The sequence below is a fragment of the Ochotona curzoniae genome, unplaced genomic scaffold, assembly GCF_017591425.1.
Source record: "Ochotona curzoniae isolate NIBS_2020 unplaced genomic scaffold, NIBS_Ocur_1.0 contig_883, whole genome shotgun sequence".
NCBI lineage: Eukaryota > Metazoa > Chordata > Mammalia > Lagomorpha > Ochotonidae > Ochotona > Ochotona curzoniae.
This window is the reverse complement of record NW_024466599.1, coordinates 1536794-1543611: the sequence shown is the minus strand read 5'-3', so window position 1 is coordinate 1543611 and position 6818 is coordinate 1536794.

Genomic DNA, 6818 nt, shown 5'->3' with positions numbered 1-6818 from the left:
ATACTAAAACAGTGTGGGATGGGCTGGGCCGCACCAGCTCATACAAAGGCCAGACAGATGGAACAGGCCATGTCAGGTTAAGGGCCAAGCACCCACTGGCATGCGTGACATCTGGGTCTGGGAGTGGCCCAAGTGGGGAAACCTGGGAAACTCCCCCAGTGAGTCATAGCCCCTGCTGGTGAGCACATGGTCCAGGTCTGGGTGTTGGGCAGGCTGGGCAGGGTAGTTCCATCTATCAGCAAGTGTGTGAGTTGCTTTTGCAAGGGGCAGACCAGACAGAGCTGAACAAACCGTAGCCCACTGGCAAGTGCAGAAACCAGGCTGGAGTGCAGGTCATACTGGGCTAGGCTGTCACCCTACTGGTTTGCATGAGCCAGGGATAGGAGCAGACTGAGCAGGGCCAGGTTACAGCACCCTCCAGCTAGGTTGGTGAAGAAAAGGCACTGTTCCTTCAAGGACAGGAGGTGGACTAAGTAGGGCTGGCCCATGGACCCACCAGTGTGCGTGAGATCTGGTGTTAAGAGAGGTTCTGATGGAGGAGCTTGGGGAACTCCTCTGTTGGGACACAGTCCCTGAAGGTGAGTGCAAGAACTAAGAATGGGAGCTGTCCAGACCAGGCCAGGTTATGGTACCCACCGACATACATTTGGCCCAGGTCTGGGGCAAGCCAGGCTGGGTCAGTCCATACCACCCATTGGCAAATCGGAGTGCCAGAATGGTGTGTGGGTCATGCCAGGTAAGGCCGCAACACTAGCCAGTTCACAATAGGAGTTGTGATTCAGGCTGGCAGGGCTGGGCTAAGCTAAGCCCCCACCAGCGTGAGTTGGAATTTGGGGTGGATCAGGTCCAGCCAGGCTACAGGCAAATGCCAAGGGAGGTGGGCCATGCCAGACTGGGCAGCAGTGCCCAACCAGCACATGTAAGACCCGAGGGAGTGCAGGCAAAGCCAGCAGGGGGACTGTGGAGTGCCCCCCTGCTGGAACACCACTCCCATTGGCAAGTGTGAGTTGGGATGGGGACAGACCAGGCCGGGCAGGGCTACAACACCTATAGGCTTGCATGTAAGCTGTACTGGGGACAAGCCAGGCTGGGCGGACTTTACCTAGTGGTACATGCATAAGCCAGAGGGGCTGAGGGCTGGTTGGGCTTTGCTGCAGCATCAGCTGGCAGATGCTGGCATGGGGGGAACTGTTGAGCTAAACTGCAGTACCTCCTGGAGAAGGCATGATCCAGGTGTGGGAGTGAGCCGAGTAGGGAAACAGTAGGCACTTCCCTCTTGGGTTACCACTCCAACTGGTGAGCATGACAACCAGGACTGGAACAGGCATGGCTAGACAGAGTGACACCCACCAGCACATGTGTGGGCTGGATAGTGGGACTGGTTGAGTTGAACTAGGCTTCAATGTCCATTGTCATGTACGACAGCTGAATGGAATGTGGGACAGACAGGCCCAATCTGCTGTACATACTGGCAAGCAAGGGAGCCAGGGTAAGAGGCAGGCCTGGTGGGGGTCATTGCAGGTTGCTCCAACTAAGCTACAACTCCAACTGGTTTGTGTGGGGGCCGAGTATGTGGTGGGCTAGATCAGGCTGGAATACAATACTTCTTAGTTTGCATAGAAGACAGAGCTGGAGACAACTGACCCAGCAGTTGCAGCTAACAGTGTGTGCTTAGGCTGATTGGGGTGATGGACTGTGTCGGGCCCTGTATTGGTATGCACACACAAGAATCAGGTCTGGAGAATCAAGATGGCAGAATAGGGCACATTTAAATGGACAGAGAAACTTTTAATCAGGATGAAGCAGAGAGGACACATTCCAGGAAATAGGCGAGGACAGAGAAACAGCAGATGGGTACCTGGAGACTGACAGACACAGGAAAGCAGCAGACCTAACGGTGTGGTGTTGCAGTGACTGATACTCCAGTGGCATTTGGCTAATGGCAATCTAAACTCCTCCAGCAGCCAGAAATCCACCAGCAATCAGGTGGAAAGGGACTTTCACTGGGAGCTTGGGAGGAGAACCCAGACAAAGAACTGTCCGTCCTGCTGGTCCGTTTGATTTGACCAGGAGCAGAGAGAGAGCAGCAGATCCCAGACAGACAGTGTGAGAACAGAGTGGATTTCACAGACCATTCAGGCCCCTAGAGCCAAATTGGGCGCCATTTTGCATAAGGAGGCAAAGGTAAGGGAAAGGACTGAGCATTCGCTGAGCTGGGAGTGAGCTCATTTCTGACTCAGTGAACTGCAGCAACGTAGCATTCTACAGGTTCCACCCAAGACAGGTCTGGGTAGCCCTCAGACCTGATGGCCAGCAGATCAAGAAATCTAGTAGTGGTATGTCAGGCGCCATTTTGTACACTGTGGCAATGGCTTTAGGACTGCAGGGGACAAGAGTGAATTGCGCATGTACTGAGCTCATGAGAACTCACTGAATTCCATGGATTGCACTGGTCCCGCAGGAAAATTATACCAACTGTGGCATCGTACGAGTCAAAATAGGTCCCTGTGGCACCCAGGCCTAATGTCCAACAGGTTCCAACAAGATCAGCGCCACCAACAACCTAACTATATAGGACATTTGGTGTCTCTAATCCTGGGACCTGCTCCAACCAGAAGTGGGAGAAAGGTTGTACAGACAATGGTGCAGCCTCAGCACGGTATCACAGGAGGTAAGATTGGTGAGCCAGGAGTTGGGGCTATGGAGTTCTTTGTGGAAATCTAACATAAGAACCCAGACCTGGAACTCGCTGGAGGAAGTGGCACAATTGGCTGCAAGCAAAGAGTTGTGTACCAACTGCAATAAGTAAAATCAAACTGCAGACCTGTAGGTAACACAGCTTAGAAACCTGCCCCAAGGAGAAGACTCTGCTAACCAGAAGTACAATGACCAAGAGCAAAAGAAGAGACAAAGGCTCATTGAATATTACTGCAAACTACCCTGCAATGGAGCAAAAACCTATGCCAGCCTCAGAGTTCACTGAGGAAGACATCGAGAAAATGGGGGACACAGAATTCAGAAAACTCATTTTAAAGCTTCTGATCAACAATGAGAAGCACATATAAGAGTTCAAAGAATTTAAGGAATATTTTACACAAGCAACAGCAGCAATAAAGCAAATCAAGGCTGATATATCAGAAATTAAGAACACAGTAGAGCAAATTAAAAGTACAGTGGAGAGTCTCCAAAACAGAATGAAGCAAGCAGAAGAATCTCAGAATTGGAAGCTATTTCCTGTCACCAGGGAGAAATAAACAAAAGGTTGGAAGCAGAGCTGGATCAGGCCAAAAAAAGTATTCAAGAATTGAAAGACTATTAAGAGGCCAAATATAAGAGTTATGGTAGTCCCAGAAGGTGCAGAAAGAGAAACTGGTTTTACAAATATCTTTAATAAAATAATAAAGGAAAATTTCCCTAATCTAGAGAAAGAATTGGGAAACAACATCCAGAAGGGGCAGAGAACGCTCAACAGGCTTGATCAAAAGGGATCTTCACCAAGACACATGATCACCGAGCTCTCTTCAACTGAACATAAGGAAAAGATCCTTAAATGTGCACGTGAAAAAAAATCCAATTCACATATAAAGGAATGCCAATTAAATTCACAGGAGACTTCTCACAGGAAACTCTACAGGCAAGAAGAGAATGGAGTGACATATTCCAGAATCTAAAAGAAAAAAAAATGTCGGCCTAGGATAACATATCCAGCAAAGCTTTCTTTTGTCTTCAAAAATGAAATAAAATTCTTTCACACTAAAGAAAAGAATTTGCTTCTTCCAAACCTGCCCTACAAAATAGCACCAAACAAAACAAAAGGCAAATGGGAAGAACATCCCAATAAAATGACAACAGAAGACTAAACCAGTGAACAACCCATTCCTAAAATGACAGGACCAAAGCACCACCCATACATATTAACCCTGAAAATAAATGGCTTAAGCTCAATCAAACGTCATAGATTAGTACACTGGATTAAAAAACAAAATCCTAGATCTATTTGTTGTCTAGAAGAGACACATTTCACCAACAAAAATCAGCAGAAACTATATCACATGGGTTTTGATGTCTTCTGTTAGTTTCATCTCTTCAAAATACTTTCTTCTGATTAAATTCTTCGATGCCTCACAGATAATGCAGTAGCATCATTTTCTGCAAGAAGTTTCTTGATTTTCATTTCTTAAGCTACACGTGAGTCATTTAGTAGCATGTTATTTAACTTCATGGTGGTGTTAATTTCTTTTTTCTTCCTGATATTGATTTTGTTTTGTGGCTTTTCATTTAAGGAGATATATAGTAGCTGTGTAATGGAGATTGTCATATCTAGTAACACGTTATTTAACTTCATGGCATTGTAAATTTCTACTTTTCTATTTTTGATTTGGTATTATGACTTTTCATTTGAGGGGATGTACACTAGCTGTGAAATGGAAAATAACATATCCATAGTATGCAATTCTACTTCCAAAGATGGACTCCTAATGAAACTGTTTACTATATCTTGACAATAGGATGTTAGACTCTGCCACTGTCCATGTCCACAATGATGGACATATGACTATGTATGAAGAACTATACTTTAGTAATTATATAGAGGAACTAGGTTGGGGGGGCGGAATTGGGGCTGGGATAAGGGAAATACCAGGAGCCTATGGAACTGTATCATAAAATGATAATAATAATTTTTTTAAAAAGTATTACACTTGAATATATGTTTTAACTAGATAGCTTGTGTTTTTTTTTGGTAAGTTTTCTAGGGGTTATGTGATACCTCATTAAACTTCCTGTCCACACAGAAAAAAAAAAGAATCAGGTCTGGGATCACTCAGATGCAGTTGTCTTGGGAATGCCCCAACTGAACCACTGGACTCAGAACCCCAACCATGGAGAGAACTGCAGGCTCCATGGTCTGACCGTGGAGTGCATGTGTCAGAGCTGGGCCTCCTCAGTGACTTAGATAGAGCAGTGCAAAGCATATCCAGGTGCACGTGGAGGATATGGCAGTACACTGGAGCCTGCACAGGACACCTGGTACCACAACAGAGGATGGGATGGGGGACAGAAAAAAATCAAACAACTACCCAAGTCAGGTGTTGGCACTGAATACCTGGGCAAACAAAGACTCTAAGGTGGACTGTGTCAGCCAGTGGATTCTGGAGAGATTCATCGTGATTGGAGTGGCAAGATTGGCAGCAATACAGAACTGTTAAGCTATCAAAATGACTTGAGCAGGGCCCTTGGACCATGCCCCACGTTGGGGACCTGGGATGGTTGGGAGGCTGGGTGTGGCTTCTCCCCTCACCTCTCCCCTCCTCCCAGGTACAGGAATGAAAAAAGAGAATGTGAAACAATGGTCTCATCCACTTTCTTCTAGCCCTTGACCCTCAGCACCCTAATCAATTATGTTAAAGGTTTGATAAGTAAAATTTATCCAATAAAAAACAAAATAAAATTCTACACAAATCATAAACTGCATGAAAAGGAGTAAATTCTTCATTTAAAAATCAGTAAACTGTACCTAAGCCTCTCAGTGTAGACACACACAACCTCCACACACTCCAGGTAAAATCCATCTTTGAATTGCAGGACACTGAATTGCAGATGTGACCAGGGAAGCAATTGCCCACACCCTCCCTTGCCCACTGTCTGATGACATGAAGACACTCTGGGACTAAGACCAAAGATGGTCCCTGGAGAAAACACACAGCATACGTGGTTCCTTCATGAGCATACGTGCAGACGTCCTCAGCAAAATGATCACAAGTAGGATTCAGCCATAGAGGAAGACATTCACAAGCTGTGATCAAATAGGGCTTCAGCCAGAATGTTCAAACTCCATCAGTGAAAACCACCCTATTACCAAGCTAACAACGAAAAGTCATATGACCATGTCAACACGCTCCCTCTCTCTGTCACGCACACATACACACCACATTTGACATAACTCAGCACGCTTTTCTGATTAAGAACATGTTGTGAACATCTGAGGAATAAATGTGAATGCAACACTCTGTGCAAATACATTTTTTTTTTTAAAGATTTATTCCTACCATTTTTTATTGGAAAGGCGGATATACAGAGAGGAGAGACAGAGAGGAAGATCCTCCGTCCGATGATTCACTCCCCAAGTGAGCCGCAACGGGTCGATACTATGCCGATCCGAAGCCAGGAGCCCCCTCCGGGTCTCCCACGCGGGTGCAGGTTCCCAAAGCCCTGGGCCGTCCTCGACTGCCCTCCCAGGCCACAGGCAGGGAGCTGGAAGGGAAGCGGGGCTGCCGGGATTAGAACCGGCGCCCACATGGGATCCCGGGCGTGCCAGGCGAGGACCTAACCACTTGCGCCACCGCACCGGGCCCCAAATACATTTTTTAAAAAAAAATGTAATCCAGGGTCTGCCATGGTGGCCTAGCGGCTGAAGTCCTCACCTTGAGTGCAGCGGGATCCCATATGGGCACTGGTTTTAATCCCGGCAGCCCCACTTCCCATCCAACTCCTGTCTGTGGCCTGGGAAAGCAGTGGAGGATGGCCCAAAGCCTTGGGACCCTGCACCCACATGGGTAGAAGAAACTGGAAGAAGCTCCTGGCTCTTGGCTTCAGATTGGCACAGCACCAACCACCGTGGTCACTAGGGGAGTGAATCATCAGATGGAAGATCTCTCTGTCTCTCCTCCTCTCTGTATATCTAACTTTGCAATAAAAATAAAATAAATGTTAAAAAAAAGAATGTAATCCAGGAGTGGGCATCCCCCCAGCAGTTAGGATATCCCACATTGAAATCCTGGCCTACATCCCAGCTCACTCCACCACTCCAGACCCAATCA